This window comes from Schistocerca cancellata, chromosome 9 (assembly GCF_023864275.1).
Source record: "Schistocerca cancellata isolate TAMUIC-IGC-003103 chromosome 9, iqSchCanc2.1, whole genome shotgun sequence".
NCBI classification, from domain to species: Eukaryota; Metazoa; Arthropoda; class Insecta; order Orthoptera; family Acrididae; genus Schistocerca; species Schistocerca cancellata.
The window spans coordinates 2,517,276-2,539,794 of NC_064634.1; the positions used below are offsets into that span (position 1 = coordinate 2,517,276).

General features: G+C 43.1%; 1 protein-coding gene across 1 annotated transcript in view; it reads left to right on the forward strand.

Moving 5' to 3' along the window:
* The window catches only part of LOC126100667 (uncharacterized), a 210,734-nt gene that overhangs the window by 128,699 nt on the left and 59,516 nt on the right, over positions 1-22,519 (forward strand). The gene's annotated exons all lie outside the window — the stretch shown is intronic.

Genomic DNA, 22,519 nt, shown 5'->3' on the forward strand with positions numbered 1-22,519 from the left:
TCTCTCGTAATTTCGATAATAAACCTCTCCGTATTGCGTAACGCCTTTCTTGAAGTGTCCGCCACTGGAGCTTGTTCAGCATCTCCGTAACGCTCTCGCGCTGACTAAATGTCCCCATGACGAATCGCGCTGCTTTTCGCTGGATCATGTCTATCTCTTCTATTAATCCAACCTGGTAAGGGTCCCATACCGATGAGCAATACTCAAGAATCGGACGAACAAGCGTTTTGTAAGCTACTTCTTTCGTCGATGAGTCACATTTTCTTAGAATTCTTCCTATGAATCTCAACCTGGCGCCTGCTTTTCCCACTATTTGTTTTATGTGATCATTCCACTTCAGATCGCTCCGGATAGTAACTCCTAAGTATTTTACGGTCGTTACCGCTTCCAATGATTTACCACCTATGGCATAATCGTACTGGAATGGATTTCTGCCCCTATGTATGCGCATTATATTACATTTATCTACGTTTAGGGAAAGCTGCCAGCTGTCGCACCATGCATTAATCCTCTGCAGGTCTTCCTGGAGTACGTACGAGTCTTCTGATGTTGCTACTTTCTTGTAGACAACCGTGTCATCTGCAAATAGCCTCACGGAGCTACCGATGTTGTCAACTAAGTCATTTATGTATATTGTAAACAATAAAGGTCCTATCACGCTTCCTTGCGGTACTCCCGAAATTACCTCTACATCTGCAGATTTTGAACCGTTAAGAATTTTATCTGGTAAGTTTCGCGTTTTTTTCCGATTAGTTGGTCTATCATTTGAATGTTCCATTGGTTGCGCATCGTTTGTATTCTTATCTACCTTCGGGCTTTGAGTATTATGCGCAGACGTCTGTTTTGGATTAACTGTAGGTTCTTGAAGTTGGATCTGCTGGTTGTGCCACAGGAGGACCGGCCATCAGCATCCTTGCTATAACCAGTCGCTTAATACATCCTGAGTTTGGGTCTTGATAAGCATATCAATGCTTCCATCAATATACACGGGATGAGATTTTCACTCTGCAGCGGAGTGTGCGCTGATATGAAACTTCCTGACAGATTAAAACTGTGTGCCGGACCGAGACTCGAACTCTGGACCTTTATCTTTCGCGGGCAAGTGCTCTACCAACTGAGCTACCCAAGCACGACTCACGACCCGTCCTCACAGCTTCAGTTCGCGTCTCGGTCCGGCACACAGTTTTAATCTGCGAGGAAGTTTCATATCAGCGCACACTCCGCTGCAGAGTGAAAATCTCATTGTGGAAACATCCCCTATACACCCTAAGAATTGTTTTTATTACCTTTTGTCGTTTTGCTTTTTTGCTGTTATATGCAGCAAGGCTAAAGAAAAATCAAGACACTTTCATAGGATTTGTCGACCTGGAAAAAGCGTTCGACAATATAAAATGGTGCAAGCTGTTCGAGATTCTGAAAAAAGTAGAGGTAAGCTATAGGGAGAGACGGATCATATACAATATGTACAACGACCAAGAGGGAATAATAAGAGTGGACGATCAAGAACGAAGAGCTCGTATTAAGAAGGGTGTAAGACAAGGCTGTAGCCTTTCGCCCCTAATCTTCAATCTGTACATCGAGGAAGCAATGATGGAAATAAAAGAAAGGTTCAGGAGTGGAATTAAAATACAAGGTGAAAGGATATCAGTGATACGATTCGCTGATGACATTGCTATCCTGAGTGAAAGTGAAGAAGAATTAAATGATCTGCGGAACGGAATGAACAGTCTAATGAGTACATAGCATGGTTTGAGAGTAAATCGGAGAAAGACGAAGGTAATGAGAAGTAGTAGAAATGAGAACAGCGAGAAACTTAACATCAGGATTGATGGTCACGAAGTCAATGAAGTTAAGGAATTCTGCTACCTAGGCAGTAAAATAACCAATGACGGACGGAGCAAGGAGGACATCAAAAGCAGACTCGCTATGGCAATAAAGGCATTTCTGGCCAAGAGAAGTCTACTAATATCAAATACCGGCCTTAATTTGAGGAAGTAATTTCTGAGGATGTACGTCTGGAGTACAGCATTGTATGGTAGTGAAACATGGACTGTGGGAAAACCGGAACAGAAGAGAATCGAAGCATTTGAGATGTGGTGCTATAGACGAATGTTGAAAATTAGGTGGACTGATAATGTAAGGAATGAGGAGGTTCTACGCAGAATCGGAGAGGAAAGGAATATGTGGAAAACACTGTGCAGAAAAGGTATGGCTACGGGTTTGCAGGACGTCAACGACTTAGGTCACACTGATCACAGTGTCCTGGACACGCACTAGCTGTGCTTTTTGGTTGTATCCAATAGCACCCCATTACATAAGGCCGTGATTTGGCGCTGTAATTCTTGTGCGCATGCGGTCACCGTGCGGCGAACCAAAATGCGGCCATCACTTTCATACAAACAGAACGTGGGTTCAGTAGGAGACATCCCCTGGGCTGTCGCTAAGCCATGTCTCCACAATATCCTTTCTTCCAGGAGTGCTAGTTCTGCAAGGTTCGCAGGAGAGCTTCTGTGAAGTTTGGAAGGTAGGAGGCGAGGTACTGGCAGAAGCAAAGCTGTGAGGACTGGTCGTGAGTGTGCTTGGGTAGCTTAGTTGATAGAGGCAAAGGTCCCGAGTTCGAGTGTCGGTCCGGCACACAGTTTTGATCTGTCAGGAAGTTTCACAACCTGGATTCGTACGGAAACACTGTCTGATTCCATTCCTGTCCCCAGTGACGTCGTTCCATGCACCATTGCCGTTTAGCATTTTCCTGCACATTCGTCAAAGGTAGGTGGAGAAGTGGACGACGCTCGTATAACCCAAGTCGTAATAAACCGCGAAGGACTGTCACCCCTGACAGTGTACGATGTGTTCCACTGTTGGACCAGAGCCGAGTAGGAAGCAGATCTGTCCTGCAGTGGCATTTGGATGAGGTGCCGATCTACTCAGGGGGTGGTCTGGGTGGTGCAACATGGCCCATCTCGTCGTGTTCTACGGCCTTCCGTGATCCATTCTGGACACATCCGTCGCACTGCCGAAACTCTTCGACCCATACGAGCAGCAATTTCCCGGATGGATGCATCAACCCTCTTTCAGACTCACTGATTTGACGGTACGGTTCGCGCATACTTCTGCGAGGAATCCTGCACGTGTGCTCGAGTCACACTGATCCATTACCTTCGGTTTATGGCGACCACGAGAGCCGCAGGCACGTCTTACCTGCAGGTGGTACTGCACTACGATATCGATGTTGACCTTGAACCCGAGGGCCGATAAGGTTCAAATGCTGATCATTTCTGCAGAACATACTAATGTGCGTGTCCTGTGAAGCTGAACGACCTATCTCTAGTCGCTCAAGGTGCCCTGCTTTTTCTGAACATGAGTGTATGTCAGCTTCTTGCCAAGTACGACGCCAAGATACATAGTTACCTGAGTCCAGTCTTCTCTCGTACACTGATTACCAGTTTTCTGTCTAGTACTGGTCGTTGTCGACTGAACCGAATAGTTTTTCTTTTCAGAGGGTTAATCGTCGGATGTCCACAGTTGTAGAATGTCTAGCTGGTGTTGAAGTCTTCTTACGGCAGTGGAATTGTCTGCTACTAGACACGGGCGATGTGACCTGCCGGGTTAGCCATGAGCGCTAACGCTGGACTCGGGTCCCAGATCTGATCCGCCCGGCGGATTAACGGCGAGGGCCGGTGTGCCGGCCAGCCTGCATGTGGTTTTTAGGCGGTTTTCCACATCCCCCTAGGTGAATACCGGGCTGATCCCCACGTTCCGCCTCAGTTACACGGCTCGCAGACATCTGAACACTTTCGGACTATTCCATGGATTACACTAGTCGCAGACAGTTGGGGTACACTAATTCCTTCCCGGGAGGGTACAGGGTGGTGGCACGAAGGGCATCCCGCCACCCCTTAAACTAACATTGTGACATCCGTTTAACCATGCTGACCCTGCGTCTCTGCGGGAAAACGGGCACAAGCAAAAGAAAGAAACAAAAATATGGGCGATGTGACGTCTGCAAACTGCACTAACAGTGTGTTCTGTAATTATGGGAGATCACTCACATACACTGGTGTCCAAAATTGAAGCAACAATCTGAAATTTTGCAATGTTGCGTTTATTTTGACATAAAACAGTTTAAACGGGATATGGTAAAGTAGAAACTGTGTAAAAAGTACAGAACGTAAACATTTGCAACATGCATAACGGTAAACAAAAACATTCTTACGTTTTTCCAAATTAACGGATTTGCACACACATTCGGACAACTGGATAATGTGTTTAGAAGGGGATGTGACCACTTCCGACAGCAGTACAGTTCTGACACCGACGGGGCATGCTGTGAATGATGTCATCAACCCTCATGTTGAGAGAATAACACCCCTTCTTCCTGCGGAACTGCTCGCAAGACTTGGAGAGTGCTTGATGGATATTGACGCGATGGAACCAATCTCCCTAGTGCATTCCGGACATGTTCTATGGAATTCAAATCGGGAGAGCGAGCAGGCCACGTCTTGCATGCAATATCTTTCGCTTCCAAGAAAAACAACCACACGTGCTCCATGAGGTCGAACATTATCGTCCATAAATACGAAATCTGAGCCCACAGTACTTTGCAACAACCGCACGTGAGGTCCCAAGACCTCTTCACGATACCTGACAACAGTTAAAACCTTGCCGATTCACCGATACTGTTTCATGAAGAGTTGTCAACATAATCCCTGTCCACACCTCCATATCGTTCTCTTTCCACAATGTTTGGGTCCCCAAATCGTGTTCCACGTTCCCTCCAGATGCGAATCCGTCGATAATCACTCTCCAAACCAAATCTGGACTCATCTGTGAAGAGAAAATTAGCCCACTGTTCGACCGTCTTGGTGGCGTGTTGACGACTCCACCCTAGACGTTCCCTTTTGTGAGGACGCATCAGATTTACACAAACACAGCAGGTCTGTGACAGTAAAGGCGACTATGATGACGCCTTCTGCACCCTGTTTGCCTCGATCCAACACGTTCAGTGGAAGCTGCGAGGTCAGATGCCAGTTGCCGTGGCCTTGAAGCCAAAGCACGGTGCTCTCTTCCTGGTATCATACGTGGTCGGCCTGACCTGGTCCTCTGTATACAGTTTCGCTTTCTATAAAGTGCCGCCACATCCAAGAAACAACAGCACGATTCACATTAAGCCATCAGGCCAAGTTAGTTTACGACAGTCCTGCTTCCTTTCTTTCTATGCCCTTGCACTGCTGAGAGTCAGGTAGGTATCTTCTCTGTCCATTATAATTATCCGGGCTGTCATGCCGTGGTCGGTTGATGAATTCTGTGGTGATTCCCAACGTTTCGTCTCCGACTGCAGGAGACATCTTCAAGGGGGTCCGTAGCTCGATGGAAGGTCCAACACACACACTGGCTCGCTACTGACTGCCGCTAAATTACCGTAATTTACAAGCCCACCAGGAAGATACAGGAATACCTTAAGCCTGCCAAGGACGCTCGCAAACCATTGGAAAAATCTGGAGTGTATAGGGTCCCATGCAGCTGTGGTGATGTTTATGTGGGTACCACTAAAAGAACTGTTTCTAAACGTTTGGAAGAGCACAAGGGAAATTGTAGAAGAGGAGAAACGGAACGATCAGCTGTTGCGGAGCATGCTTTCCAGCCAGGGAACCACAATATTCCTTTCGAGGAGGCGCAAGTACTAGCGGCCACGAGCGGATATTACGAAAGGCTCTACAGGGGGGCAATCGAAATCGCTAAACACCCAAATAATTTCAACAGAAAGGAGGAGGGCGTCAAATTAAACGCTATATGGATGCCGGTGTTAAAGAAGATGTGTACCACCCGTCCACTACTGGGTGATGGCAACGGCGATCGACGGCGATGGACAGCGGCCAATTGCACTGACGTTTTCAAAACACGTGACGTCACGCCGCGGCGTGGGAGCGCGCGGACACGGAATTTAGCGGCAGTCAGTAGCGAGCCAGTGTGTGTGTTGGACCTTCCATCGAGCTACGGACCCCCTTGAAGATGTCTCCCGCAGTCGGAGACGAAACGTTGGGAATCACCACAGAATTCATCAACCGACCACGGCATAACAGCCCGGATAATTATAATGGACATGATATTTCCGGCCGTGAAAGTCTACATTTTAGGTATCTTCTCTGTACCACACTGCAACGTGTATACAGCGATTGTGGTTTTCGGGCTACGCGGAAAATACCACGCCGTCATTGTTGGCGTCGTTGTCCGTTGACCAGAATACCATCTTCTGTGCAGAACACGATCGTTCGGATATCTGTTGACAGTTTGTACGATTATACTGTGAATTAGACTCAAGGTGGGGAAGCCACGGTTTGTTGCTTTAGTTTTGGACGCCAGTGTAGATGGCGAACAGAACGGGCGAAAGTACCGAGCCTTGCGCAATTCCTTCGGTTTGTGTCTTGCTGTTCAATATTTTTCCACTAATTTGTACTTAAAACCTTCTTTCCGTTAAACAGCTATGATTTTTGTACAGCACTCCGGCAGCTCTGTGTTGTCTTTCGGTTTTGTGAGTAGCCGTCTCTCCACACTTCCTCTCTGTGAAGGGCTGTAGCAGCTGTGAACTTTGAGAAATTCGTATTACGAGCCAGGTATTCCGAAATGCAGAGGAGTTATATCTCTGCTGAAAGTTCCTGTTGATATGCAAATTTTTGTAGCGTATCATACTGATGTCCAGTAGTGGTGGTCGAACTCTTGCCGATATTATTCTTTCAAGCATATTTCCCAATGTTGATTATGAACCATGGGCCTTGCCGTTGGTGGGGAGGCTGTGCGCCTCAGCGATACAGATAGCCGTACCGTAGGTGCAACCACAACGGAGGGGTATCTGTTGAGAGGTTCCTGAAGAGGGGCAGCAGCCTTTTCAGTAGTTGCAGGGGCAACAGTCTGGATGATTGACTGATCTGGCCTTGTAACAATAACCAAAATGGCCTTGCTGTGCTGGTAATGTGAACGACTGAAAGCAAGGGGAAACTACAGCCGTAATTTTTCCCGAGGGCATGCAGCTTTACTGTATGGTTAAATGATGATGGCGTCCTCTTGGGTAAAATATTCCGGAGGTAAAATAGTCCCCCATTCGGATTTCCAGGCGGAGACTACACAAGAGGACGTCGTTATCAGGAGAAAGAAAACTGGCGCTCTATGGAATGTCAGATCTCTTAATCGGGCAGGTAGGTTAAAAAATTTAAAAAGGGAAATGGATAGGTTAAAGTTAGATAAAGTGCTCGCATGCCACTTCGGTGGTGGTGACTCCAGTGACTTCCTACGGCACATGCTTCCTTTCCTACGCCCGCACACTGGTGGGAGATTCTGATTGCTGCTGTAGGCAAGAGTCTGAAGGGAATTCAGGACACGTATTGGATCGCAGGAGGTGATGCAGTACACACAACACGAAATCATCACAAACAAATTTTGGCAACGCTAGAGAAGCTAAAAGAAATAGACGAAAGGTTGAACTCAGGATCGGACGCAGAAATTTTGCTAGTCGCGATGCAATCATTTCCGTTTCTGCAGTGCTGCGCGAAGAAAATGATAACCAAAATTATTTGCAAACAGAGGGACTTACCGCATATCAGTGTCCTCAGAAAATAAGCACCTCACAGATAGTTTGGAAGAGAAACGAGAGCAATTCGTAGACGAGACTTTAAGTTGCGCTAAAAGCTTGTGTGAAGAACTCGGCAAGATGAATTAGGTGCAGGCACACTTCTGGCGACGGAAGTAGAGATGTCCGATTTTGCCACAAAGACGATTTAAAACGAGAAATGTTTCCTTCCTTAGGTAGAGTAACTTCTGACGTTCTAGAAAGGTTCCAGCCAGCTCCAAAGTTTGACCGAAAAAAAAAGTGTTCCTAAGGTGCAGTAGTGATGGACGTCGATGATGAGAAATGTGACCTCGACCGAGCTCCTCAAGGTCACGAGAGAGAAGACTTCAGGTTGGGTGCGTGCGTCTGCGTACTTTCGCAGCTACAACAGACACAAAGTTGTCGATTCCGGCCCGCTGGGTTAACAGAGGTTCACTTTTGAGGACAAACTTGAAAAAGGGTTATCTAATATAGTTATAATAATTGGAATATTCCTCGCATTTGCCATCAGTAGTGACAGTCATGAGAGAAGTCTCTCTGAATTGAAACCGATCGAAGACTTTTTAAGATCTGCAATGTCCACTGTAAGATTAACGAATGTTGCTTTTTTGGCAATTGAACAAGAAGTGCAAATTGACATTGAAGAGTAAGTCCTTGTGAGTAGTGGAATTCTGAACCCAGCAAAGCCTGATTTAACTGAATTCGGCCCGTCTGATACTGGTAAGCGGACGAAGGGCAGCGCGCTTGATCAAACACAAAAGAGGTGGACCTCGCTTAATGGGTGATGGAAATGACTACTGAGGTCCTATTACAAGATATTATTGCAGACTTAATATTCGTAAAAGTACTCCCGAAACTTAAATCACAACACCATAACTTGTTGCTCTGAAAGCCCATCCCATGTAGGTTCACATGTTGTAAATTATTTACCTTTAATGCATGGATGTATATATTCTCTTTGTTGAAACTATCTTAAATATATGATGTTTTTCTTTGCTGTTATGGACAGATCACACAAACAAGTCATATAAATAATCTTCGAAAACGATTCGTTCACTATAACGGAAAGCATAGAAGACACCCAAAAAATTATGTCCTTTTTCTTCTTTTGATAAGCATTAACCAGATATTGGTACGCACTGTGAAAGTCATCTACTATTTATGCTTAGCTGCGAAAATATAGGAGGTGAGCGGCAAATTTAGGGCTCACACTGGGTGGCAGAAATCTACGGTACACGACTGGGTAAAACAGAAAGTTGGCACATGTGTTAGTAATTTAATGGATGAAGTTCATGTGTGGGGCAGTAAAGCTCAGAAAAATGCGAAACTTTTAGAAGATTGAAACGAATTTTTTTTAACAAATACTCGTCACAAAACCGTCACTGGGCCATCAAAATATCATTATTGTCACCGCCAAAATATACACGGAATGAGAGAACTACCTGAGAATATTTACAAAAGATGTTGGGATAAAAACACGTATTTCATTGATCCAGTAAAAGATCACGAGTTAACTGGAATTTTAATTCAAAGGTTACCTTTCCTGTTGCGCGAAAAATTGATTTTTTCTGTACGCCATGAAACTGCACTTGAAAATTATTAATCAAGAAAGAAGACAACGTTATGGAACGAATTTTGATAGGAAAAAATCGCTGAACAAGTTTTCCAACAAATTAAGATATGTTTCCTAGGAATTACGGACCACCAAATCGCTTTGATGAAAGATTACAGGCAGCTTAGGGAAGACTGCAATCGTTTGAAAAGAACCGTCGGCAGTACAGTGGTAGACGAACTCACAACAAGTCACTGGATGTGAGAAGGCCGGCCTTCACTATTTAACTAGAGGAAGTTTCGGATAGGATACTGTCCGAAACCGTCATTTCCGGTAACGAGTTAGTACTCGTCACTTATCACTTGTGATGCGGATTATGACGTAAAAGACGACTTGACGCGAGACCGTGAAGTTATTACTGAAGATGTGTTGGTGTCCATCACTGACATTAATGTTCGCGGTATTAAGGTATTCAAGCTTCTGGATAGCGATAGTCAGCTCTGTGCACTGTCGTATAAAGTGTATCTACAGTGAAGTGAGAGTGCACAATTCCCATATTTTCCTGTGGACAGTGTACGTATCATGGGCTTTTGGATTGAGGCAGAGAGGGGGGGGGGGTGTAACACGATGTGTATGTAGGAAATAATCCAATTTTACACCATTTTTACGTATCATTTTACTACTACGGTATGATTATTGGAAGAGGAGGAGGGTAGAGGAAGTTTAAGTTGGAAATAATATGATACGATAACATTTCTGCACGTCATTTAAATACTACACCTCAATTGGTTGTGATAGGACGGAGGGAGTATAAAGTAGAACTCTTTACAATGGAAACGAGCCAAAATTGCAAATTTCCCTTTTCTGTTTAACTGATAATTAATTTCAGGCCGTGACCCATTGTCAGATCATACAGGTACTCAAAATGGTATTTCCGAAAATACAAGAACAATGTCAAGACAAAAATATACGTATTGTGAAGAGCAAATAAATATCTGTATGAGACATAACTGTTCATCTGCAACTTTGGCTGGTTTTCCGTTTTTCTGATGAACAGAAGTTGCTGGCCTGCAGTTAATCCAGAATGCTAGAAGTTCGTAAAGCAGCACTGGTTTGTTTCCACCATCTTGGATTTGTAATACAGCACTGTGACTGGCTGGAGGTAAGGAGTGATAGAGGGTATTGGGGAGACGGGAGGAGGATTTTTAATTATCCGTTAAGACAGATGGTCTATTCTGCCATTTGACTTGTTTCATTTTTAATACTGCACTATGATTGGCTGGAGAGAATAAGGAAGGGGAAATGGGTGTAGCTTCCCATGATGACATTACTGACAAGAGCTCTGACGTCACTTAATGACGGCTCTGACAAGGCTGATGATTTCAGTAGATGCAGGACCTCTGTGTGCCAGAGTCGCCAATGTAAACAAAGCTGACAAGAGAAGCGATCCCCACACTACTTGTACATAATGCTACTTGAACATATTGCAAGGAAAAAGTAGTTTGTGCAACTTTTATACGCGACAGAGACTCGGATCGTAATGTGAACTGAGGGCTTTGGAAGTTATTTATAGTTCTTCGCTACCATGTGGGCCTCTGAGTGCTGCATGTGGGAATAATACTGTCTAAATCCATGTATACGTCCACATAAGTGTAAGAAGAGAAGAGATATTTACTTTTAAGTTTTCGTTTCCCCATATGGGTTGGACTGTGGTTGGGAGAGGTTGAGGGAGAGAGAAGAACTGTCATTTAACTTCAGCCCAAATGTTTCTGAGACACTCTGCGAATATTTAGAGTAGCAATGGAAGGTTAAAATTAAAGGCTGAAATGTTTAAAATGTGTTGATGAATACCATAATGTTTGAAATTTGATGACCGTGCAGTCCGGGTGAGTGAGTAGGAGCTAATGGTAATGGAAATGAGTAGATGGCTTAGTGCGTGAAAAGTACACTCCTGGAAATTGAAATAAGAACACCGTGAATTCATTGTCCCAGGAAGGGGAAACTTTATTGACACATTCCTGGGGTCAGATACATCACATGATCACACTGACAGAACCACAGGCACATAGACACAGGCAACAGAGCATGCACAATGTCGGCACTAGTACAGTGTATATCCACCTTTCGCAGCAATGCAGGCTGCTATTCTCCCATGGAGACGATCGTAGAGATGCTGGATGTAGTCCTGTGGAACGGCTTGCCATGCCATTTCCACCTGGCGCCTCAGTTGGACCAGCGTTCGTGCTGGACGTGCAGACCGCGTGAGACGACGCTTCATCCAGTCCCAAACATGCTCAATGGGGGACAGATCCGGAGATCTTGCTGGCCAGGGTAGTTGACTTATACCTTCTAGAGCACGTTGGGTGGCACGGGATACATGCGGACGTGCATTGTCCTGTTGGAACAGCAAGTTCCCTTGCCGGTCTAGGAATGGTAGAACGATGGGTTCGATGACGGTTTGGATGTACCGTGCACTATTCAGTGTCCCCTCGACGATCACCAGTGGTGTACGGCCAGTGTAGGAGATCGCTCCGCACACCATGATGCCGGGTGTTGGCCCTGTGTGCCTCGGTCGTATGCAGTCCTGATTGTGGCGCTCACCTGCACGGCGCCAAACACGCATACGACCATCATTGGCACCAAGGCAGAAGCGACTCTCATCGCTGAAGACGACACGTCTCCATTCGTCCCTCCATTCACGCCTGTCGCGACACCACTGGAGGCGGGCTGCACGATGTTGGGGCGTGAGCGGAAGACGGCCTAACGGTGTGCGGGACCGTAGCCGAGCTTCATGGAGACGGTTGCGAATGGTCCTCGCCGATACCCCAGGAGCAACAGTGTCCCTAATTTGCTGGGAAGTGGCGGTGCGGTCCCCTACGGCACTGCGTAGGATCCTACGGTCTTGGCGTGCATCCGTGCGTCGCTGCGGTCCGGTCCCAGGTCGACGGGCACGTGCACCTTCCGCCGACCACTGGCGACAACATCGATGTACTGTGGAGACCTCACGCCCCACGTGTTGAGCAATTCGGAGGTACGGCCACCCGGCCTCCTGCGTGCCCACTATATGCCCTCGCTCAAAGTCCGTCAACTGCACATACGGTTCACGTCCACGCTGTCGCGGCATGCTACCAGTGTTAAAGACTGCGATGGAGCTCTGTATGCCACGGCAAACTGGCTGACACTGACGGCGGCGGTGCACAAATGCTGCGCAGCTAGCGCCATTCGACGGCCAACACCGCGGTTCCTGGTGTGTCCGCTGTGCCGTGCGTGTGATCATTGCTTGTACAGCCCTCTCGCAGTGTCCGGAGCAAGTATGGTGGGTCTGACACACCGGTGTCAATGTGTTCTTTTTTCCATTTCCAGGAGTGTATAATAATAGGGGTAGCGCGAGCTTTGGGTTCGTTTCGTTCGACTGTCAGGATGGAAGTATATGTGATATTAAAATTTCTGGGATGCGGAATGTGATTTGGAGGTGAGGAATGTAATTTTCAGTGGTTAAATGACAGAACTATGGAGATGAAAGGGAAATGTAGCTTGTAGGAAGAATAGATTTCTGTAAGAATGTTCACGAGATGGTGCGGGAAGGTAAAAAGAAGAAAACAAGTGTTGGTAGGACTGTTATGGTAGCCCAGGGCTGAGTGAGGACTGGCAATACGACGGGGTTTTGCTGATAAAATTTGGAGGCGATACAGGATTGCTCAAGGTGGTCTAGAAACTGGAGGATAGAAATAAACGAGATGTGCAGATAAAAAGTGCGCACAGGGGAAGGTAGACGGATGTGGAGCGAAGATGAGAGCATGATGTGAAGGACTTGAAAGGAGTGGAAAAATTTGGCACAGGCAAACATTTAGAAATTCACGCAACATTGGCAGGGATAAGGATGGGTCGGATAGTATTTTATCAGTCTGATTGGCGGTGGAGTTGGGAGCTGTCCAAGTGTGTTCGCGCTTCCGTGTAACTCGGATAATTCAGAAACCTGCGTTCAGTACTATTTTGTCTGTGAGGCTACGGACTCTTGCACGAAAAGCTGTGCGCCCAAGGCTTCAGATCTTTATAATTTTTGTACACTGTGAAAGTAAAATAAAATAAAATTCTGTGCAGTGTGGGTATGGGAGATTGCTACGCACAAGACAATAAACTGTTTCTTTAAAATAACGTGGGTTTTTGAAGATGAGACGATTGTTTTTACCGTTAATAGTGTAAACATGGCTCAAATGGTTCAAGTGGCTCTGAGCACTATGGGACTTAACATCTGAGGTCATCAGTCCCCTAGACTTAGAACTACTTAAAACTAACTAACCTACGGACATCACACACATCCTTGCCCGAGGCAGGATTCGAACCTCTGACCGTAGCGGAGTAAACATGTTCACCTAAATTCTTGACGTAGGGCGTTCCATTTCTGCACCAGCGAGGATGGAAACTGCTAGACGATCGTTGGTGCACGTGGAAGCACTGCAATACGTCTTTCCAACGCGTCCCACAGATGCGGGAAACTGCTGTGTCAGTCCGTTCCATGCGACCTGCCATTGTCACCCATAAAACTGAAGTCAGGGCCGAATGCACCACTGAAAAGACGCAAAAGGGAAAGGCGTACAGCGTCGCGATGGCACCGACCGGTGAGTGGAATGGGTCCAAATATATGAGGACAGTTCGTCCATGCAATTTTATGTCACCCCTCACCATTTAGACATAAACCACCAAAATGATGATGTACGACAGTGCTCCTACGAACATTAAGTGTCCCCACTTCTCGTCAAATGAGGGCACGGCCAGCGTAATGTGGGTTGCTTTGGGGAGACGTACCGCAGCCCGTCCACCTGCATGAACGACCATCGAGCACTTTCCAGCGACTGCTGTACCAGTTCTTGCTCGAAGTTTCATCTAGCTATGTTACTTGGCAGTGATACATCATGTGAAAATTAATTTCACCGTTAAGTTTTTCCAGCAGCGTATAATAAAGATGTGGAAATACTGTACTGTCAATATCTTTACATATTTTACCAGATGCTTTAGACTTTCAGGTAGTGTAGAGGTGCCAATATATTTACGTATTTAAAATTTTTTTTGTTTTTAAAATTCAGTCTCAATCACACCACGTATGTTACAAGAAAATAGGAGACCAGTTTCGCTCATATCACATGACCATCATCAGACCTGTAATTCAATTTAGAAAGTAATAGAAACCTTACTAGATTTACAATAAAATAAGACAAAATGCTTATAAGGATAAAATACAATAAGACATGTTATACCCATGGCAACCTTCGAAGATGGTAGGTGGAGCACTCTTGTCAGCTGCTGTGATGTCAACTGGTGCCAGCAAGTGACGGGCATACGCTTAAGTACGAAGATGCTCCGCCTACCTCTTCTCCCTCCACCTAACATCAACCAGTCAGTATAAAAATGGGTTCACATAATCGTCAAAACGTAAAAAAAGAAAGTAAAATAATAATATAAAACTAGTTATGCATAATATCTCTTTACAACCATGGAATTACTTAAATGTTGTATAAAATATCAATTAAAAGCTTTAAAATAACTGTACATACGATGTATACTCAGTGTGCCCTATACGGGCTAAGGTGGTACCACCACAATGCTTTCAAAGTCAACGATGTTGTGGAGGTCTTTGGCATTGCGGCATCATATCGATATGTGAGTTGTAACTCGACTGCAAGTATACATCTACGCTAGATTCAGTCTGTCTGTCTTATATTAACTTTATTTGGCACTGGAGATATATGTAATGATGGAATGATCAGCTGCAGAGTGGTACGATATTACATAGATTTTTTAACATGTCATAATACTGAAAAAATGGAGTCATATATCCTAATATTTATAGTTGGAAGTTTAAAATTGTGATATAAATATTTACGTACTGTCCTAAGGTACATTTCTGCCATGGATACAACTAGGTACTATGATTTTCTGAACAAAAGAGTACATATGTGTTCATAGAATTTCGTCAAACGGATCATAAAAATGTTTTTCACGAAAATCTAACTGTTCATTGTGAAGCACTGACGGTTCATCTTTATAATGGGCATATATCTCGATCTCCTCCAAAATATTTAATAATAAACCTTTATTAGCGTAATGAAGGAGTTGCAAATTCTGTTGTACCGTCCCTTTGGCATGCTTATTAAAAGTTATGTGATGGCCAAAGACTGATTTTGCTCGTGCGGTACCTGATGTATGTTCTTTGTATCGTGTAGTAAAGCTCCGGCCGGATTTTTTAAACTTCCAACTAGAAATATTACGAAATATGACTCTATTTTTAATAAATCAGTTTTATGACATTTTAATAAAAGACAGATAGACTGAATCTACCATAGATGTATACTTGTTGACTTTGAAAGCATTGTGGTAGTACCACCTTAGCCCATAGAGTGCACACTGAGTATACATCGTATGCACAGTTATTTTAAAGCTTTTAATTGATATTTTATACAACATTTAAGTAATTCCATGGTTGTAAAGAGATATTATGCATAACTATTTTTATGTTATTATTTTACTTTCTTTTTTTACGTTTTGACGATTATGTGAACCCATTTTTATACTGACTGGTTGATGTTAGGTGGAGGGAGAAGAGGTAGGCGGAGCATCTTCGTACTTAAGCGTATGCCCGTCACTTGCTGGCACCAGTTGACATCACAGCAGCTGACAAGAGTGCTCCACCTACCATCTTCGAAGGTTGCCATGGGTATAACATGTCTTATTGTATTTTATCCTTATAAGCATTTTGTCTTATTTTATTGTAAATCTAGTAAGGTTTCTATTACTTTCTAAATTGAATTACAGGTCTGACGATGGTCATGTGATATGAGCGAAACTGGTCTCCTATTTTCTTGTAACATACGTGGTGTGATTGAGACTGGATTTTAAACACAAAGAATTTAAAAAAAAATTAATGTTCCAAAAATGTTTATTAAAATTTACGTCTTTGTTTGACGTACCTTTTAGATTTAAAGTATCATTTCAGATGCCAATGAAACAAAAATGTATTTCATTAGTGTACACTCTTGAGCATGTTAATATCAGCGCAAGATCGGTAGTGCATGTGTGTAATCTTGGTTGTAGGAACTACGAGCACTTAAAGGTTCTCTATCTTAGAAAGTAAAGAAAGAGTGAAGCATAAATGGCAATAAAGCAATGGTATTTACTTACGTTGTAGAATTTTAAATACACTTACTATTCTTCACGAACATTTTTTAGATGTACAAAACCGTGATTTATGGATGTGAATATGTTTGTGTGTGTGTGTGTGTGTGTGTGTGTGTGTGTGTGTGTGTGTGTGTGTGTGTGTGTATGTGAGTAAGTGAGTGAGAGATGGGGGAGAGGGGGAGAGAAGACAGGGGGAGAGGGGGAGAGATGAGATTTAGTAATGACGCAGAATGTCAGATACTGTATTTGAAAGAAATATTTTTTTAAATGAATTACGCCACGAACCTACTACGGTGTCGTAGCAGGCGGAGAGGTGATACTCCGACGTGGCGCGTCCCAGGTGGCGGATAGGGGGGTCCTCACCGGTTCACCGGCGGACTTGAGCGAAATAAAATAGCTCTCGCGGACCAAACACTAAACAACCTCTACGGCTAACAAACGTAGTTGTAACTCGGAGCTTGCTCCATACAAGGTTGACTACCTTTGAAAGTCAAACATGGAAGGAAATCTTTCAAGGAAAAATCCACCGCTTGGCAATAACCAAGGAAGACTGCACTCGGATACGGTGGGCAGTCACCTGAAAGATAACTTGGATGAGTCGGAGCATCTGAAAATACCCAAAACGGACAGACGACCAAAACTCAAGACAGGACAAATAAACTACATTGCGACACACAATACAAATTCCCTCATACAACCAGGCAAACTCAAAATTCTGACGGATGAAATGGATCGCAAGGCGAATCTCATAACCGGACTTCAAGAAATGAGAAATACTGATCAGGAGCCGATAGAATCACAAGGATATAGGATTTATAAGGGAATACCAGGGAAAAGAGTCATGAAACAGTGTCCACAATTTGGAACAGGATTCGTGGTGAGTCTGAAAATAATAGAGTCCATAATAGAATTTAAAGCACAATCTCCCAGGCTCTCAACATTAACTCTAAAATGTACACAATAATAAATGCCCATGCCCCGACAAATGATAAAAATAATAAAAAAGAACACAGAGAAGAGGTAGAAAAATTTTGGGAGCTCTTAGATCAAACGACGAATAACATTAATAAAAACCACATCAAAATTTTAATTGGAGACTTCAATGCCCAGTTAGGAAGGGAAAAGAGATATAGAGACATAATAGGGAAATGGACAGCACAAAGAAGAACAAACAAAAATGGCATAAGACTAGTGGAATTTTGCAGAAACCATGACATGATCTCAAAGTCGACGTGTTTTAAGAGAAGACCAAGTAAACTAAAAACTTGGAAACATCCAGACTGGAAAAAAGGAGAATGGCAACTGGACCATGTCTGCATGGACAAGAATTACCACAAGGAAATTTACAATGTGAAAGTACTGAGAGGGACAGATACCGGATCAGATCATTACATGATAAAAATTAAAATTAAATTAACCACATTAGCAAAGAAAAAATCCCACCAGAAGAAGAAGAGAACCTATGACCCTCATAAACTGATACAAAATGAGGATTATGAAGCACAAACCAGGGATATAAAAATAACAGATGATCTGGAAGATTCCCAAATTGAAACAAATAGCTGAACAAGTTGCCCCTATAAATCCAAGGAAAAAACATCAGTGGTGGAACGATGAATGTGATGAAGCAGTGTTGGATCGACACCAAGCCTGGTTAAGGCATCAAAATGAAAAAACAGAAAAATCATATTTGGAACTCACAAAACAAAGGAAGACAACACAAAAAATAATAAGGAGAGTTAAACGTCAGTACCAAAAAGATATACTTCTAATGATAGAAACAAATAGTGAAAAAACAAACTCAAGAGACTATTACAAAATATTTGGCAGACAATTACAAAGATATGATCCTCCAACATTAATGTTAAAAGATAAAGATAATAACCTAGCCCATAGCAATAGTAAAAATACAGAAATTCTAGCAGAAACATTTAACAAGTTACTAAATTGTGAAGATCCCCCAGAACTTCTTCAGATAAACACAGAAACCCCAATTAAAACACCAGCAGAAAATATAAATCCACCTACAATTAATGAGGTCTACAGAGCTTTGAAAGAACTCAAAAACTACAAAGCAAGTGGAGAAGATCAAACGTTTGCTGAACTTTGGAAATATGCAGCAGAACCAGTAAAGATAGCATTACACCAATGCATAGTAAAAATCTGGAATGAAGAGAAATTACCAGAAAATTGGACTACTGCTATAATACATCCATTACATAAGGAAGGAGAAAAATCAAATCCAGACAACTATAGAGGAATTTCCCTTTTGGACTGCACGTATAAGATCATGGCAAGAATACTATACAACCGCTGTAAAGATCAACTAGAACTGGAACTGGGAGAATATCAAGGAGGATTTAGATCCTGGAGAAGCTGCCCAGAACAGATAATCACCTTGAAGTTAGTTATGGATATCTACAAAAGAAGGCAAAAACAACTAGTCATAGCCTTTGTAGATTTCTAAAAGGCGTATGATTGTATCCATAGATCTTCAATGATGAAAATATTAAGGAATTTTGGACTTCATCCTAAATTAATAAAAATGATACAGTTAACCTTAACAAACACCAAATCCAAAGTAAAATTTAGAGGAGAAATATCTGAACCATTTACGATTAAAACAGGGTTGAGACAGGGAGATTGTTTATCACCATTGCTATTCAATTGTGCTGTTGAATATGTAATGAGAGAATGGTACAAGGAAAATCCTATGAATATTAAAATTGGAACTAAGAAAGATAAAATAAACCTAAATTGCTTGGGATTTGCTGATGACCTAGCATTACTAGCTAATAATATTCAGGAAGCCACGAAACAAATAACAAGCTTACAAAATATAGCACAAAAATTAGGACTCCAGATATCATTTGAAAAGACTGAAATAATGGTAACGGATCCACTTGTAATAGATCACATCACAGTGAACAATAGGGAAATTAAAATAGTGAAACAATTTAAATACCTGGGTGAAATTATAACACACAAATTGGACGAGAAACCTGCATGGCGAGCAGGAACTAATAAAATGATAAAAGCTGAAAAACTAACATGGTCTACGTACAATAAAAAATGTCTATCAATTAAAACAAAATTAAAACATTACAAGACGGTGGTTCAACCAGAGGTTACATACGGAAGTGAAACTCTTTTTAAAGTCACCCAGAAAAACAGAATTGACAAAATTTTAAAAGTAGAGAGAAGAATTGCTAGAACATGCATAAATAAGAAATATCAAAAAGCTGGGCAATGGCGGATAGTTCCAAATGAAGTGGTATACAGAGAACTGGAGCCCATCACCGATACTATACGTAAGAAAAGGATCTCTTTTTGTGGTCACATTCTGAGGACACCAGAAACCAGATTATCAAGGATAATTATTGAGAAACTCTGGAATTTGAAACAACAAGGAGGATGGCTTAAGGAAATAAGAGAGGATATGGAAGAACTGGAAATAACTCTGGGTGATTTGCAGAACAAAACGCCAAATTTAAAGAAGTTGAGGGACACAGAAATAAGATTTAAACCAAAAATTGACAAACGACATACAATGAAAAGGGTATTTACAGATGAGGAACGACGAAAAGCATCGGAACGAATGAAGAGATACTGGGCCACTCGGAAGGGGAAAATACCAAAGAAGAGGACCAGAAATGATTGACTGAAGTGGTCCAATGAGGCCGTAAAAGCAGAAGAAGAAGAAGAAAATGAATTACGGGAACGTCAAAGCTTCGTGAGATAGGTAAAATACTGACAAGGTGCATCTTGAGTGCGAGGTCTCAAAATTCCCATGGTGTTTACGGAATTCGAAGCCCCTCGTACTGTCTACCTTGAAACCACAATATTGCCTGCTAATGGCAAAAGGGGGCGGCTCTGGGTATGTATCCAGTGGTGAGCACAGCACGAGGCTGCAGAGCACAGTTGAGATCCTTGCTCGACGAGTGACTCGCAACAGTGCTACAATGATAGTGGTGTTGATACAAAGCAAAGCAATGGCAACGATAAACGACGCAAACATTGCATCAATTGATGTGTATCTTAATATTTTCGCGGCGCAAAGACTGCTCCATAAAATTTCTGGTGTCCAGTCGCATAAATTCAGCTTCTACTTCTAATTTTTCGTCTGAATACCGTCCAACCGTCTTCACACTGAGCCGAGGTGACTGACGCTCCAGCACTCGCTCCGTCCTTTTAATCCGGTAATATTTCTGTAATAAAATCACATAGACGTCACGACGGTGCAGCTCTCCGTGATACATCAATATCACCGTGTGGATCGACTGTGCAGCCATATATTTAATTTCCATGCATAAGTTACACCTCTTTGCCGCCTATCAACGTCTCTGGCGTCTTGTGTATCTTTGGCCGCATACGCAGTGGTTCGGTCTTCGGGTTTAGAAGGACGGAACAGGTGCTGGAGCATGTCACCTCGGCTCACTCTCAAGATGGCTGAACGGTATTCAGCCGAAGTATTAGAAGAAGAAGCTGAATTTATGCGGCTGCACGTCCGAAATTTCGTGGAACGTTGCATTATTTCTACAACAACTGTTGTCGCAGTTGACATTTCGTCAGAAACGAACACAAGGAATTTCGCAAAGTGAGAAAGAAGTGGAAGATGAAACGCTACCGTTTCTGCAACATGAGACAATGGAATGAGTCGTGTCGTATACGCTCGAGTGTCTAGACACTGTACATGAGGCGTTCTGTGACGACGATTCCTGCCTAACAAGTCAAAGTAATACTGAAACGATGTCGAGCCATGTAGTTCAACATCCTTGTTGGACAGGGAGCCACAAATCCCGTCTCCAGGGAAACGTAGTAAACGTCGATGGTTGTCGAGGGAGCGGGTACTAAACATAATTACGTACGTGGTAGATCATCCGCAGCATAATTAAAAAGCAATGATGAATAGTTTCCGAGCAAGTCCGCAGCGACACGATGACGAAGTGCATAAGAAAAATTACGGATATTCAAGGGAACATAAGTGCACATGTCACAAAAACAGGTGTTTGTGCGTTTCAGCATGCTCGATACAATTTACAGGATGTTCATGATAATGAGCCACTACGTTATACACATAAAACTGGGCGCGAAATAGATTACCGTCATTTCAAGGCAAGTATAACTTCAAACAGTGCTTCAGAATTGGAGGACGTAAGATAAAGAAATTTCAAACAAAGCGTCAAGTTGACTATGCACAGCAAACTGTGAAATCGGTCCTAAAATTCCATCTTTCAGTAAGGAATTTGTTTTCAACTCCGACCAATCGGGATTTGAACAGGAAATGCATGCAAAAGGAGCCCTGGAAGTTAGAGGTACCAAGACAGTTATATCAAGAACAAGTGATATCAATGCCTTAATACATTCGCGTACAATTATGTTAATCTGAATGGCAATTTGGCTGGAGAGTTACTTATTTATTGTGCTGCGAGAAGTTGGATGTCCTCTGTTCCCTACGATTCTTTCCTGTGGGCGCCATCTTGCAAGGGCGGCAGGGAATATTTACGTCACAGCAAGCAAGAGTGGGGAGATTGGCGTAAGAGAACTACAGCTATGGTATAAGCACCGCTATTGGTCAATATCGGATCGAAATCATTTGTTTTTGTTTGATTCCTGCCCTGCATAAAGAAATCATACTCCCCCTTAGAGCAAACTATCCCTCCACAAAAGTGTATGACATTGCATTTCGTACTATCTGCAACAAACGGACAAATTTAGCCACTGGATATTTGTCTTTTCCGTGCCTATAAAACATGTTACCACAATATCTGCACCTACGCCTTAGAGGATAGTCAGTTTCACGATAAGAACCATGACACACTGATTCGCATTCGGTTACACAGCATCACATTCCATCAATTCTCATCAACTCGTTACATCAATGTGAGTCTGCGTGTATTCTTTAAGAGTGGAGACCTAGATGAACGCCCTACACAGTTTGTAACGCCTAAGGAGTTCACCTTCGATCTTGATGCTCCGAACCTTAATCATCCTTCGGTGTTCTTGGTGCAAATTAATGATTTGCTGTGGACACTTCTTGACTGTCGACTATGTCCATTTTGTAAAGTGTAATACATACATCCCGTAGAAGGTTGATCTCTGCACCTCCCGGACACATTTCCTGTTTCCCTCCTGATGTACGTGGTGAGTGATTAGCAGCCAGTTAACATTTTCCTATCAGAATTATCAAAACA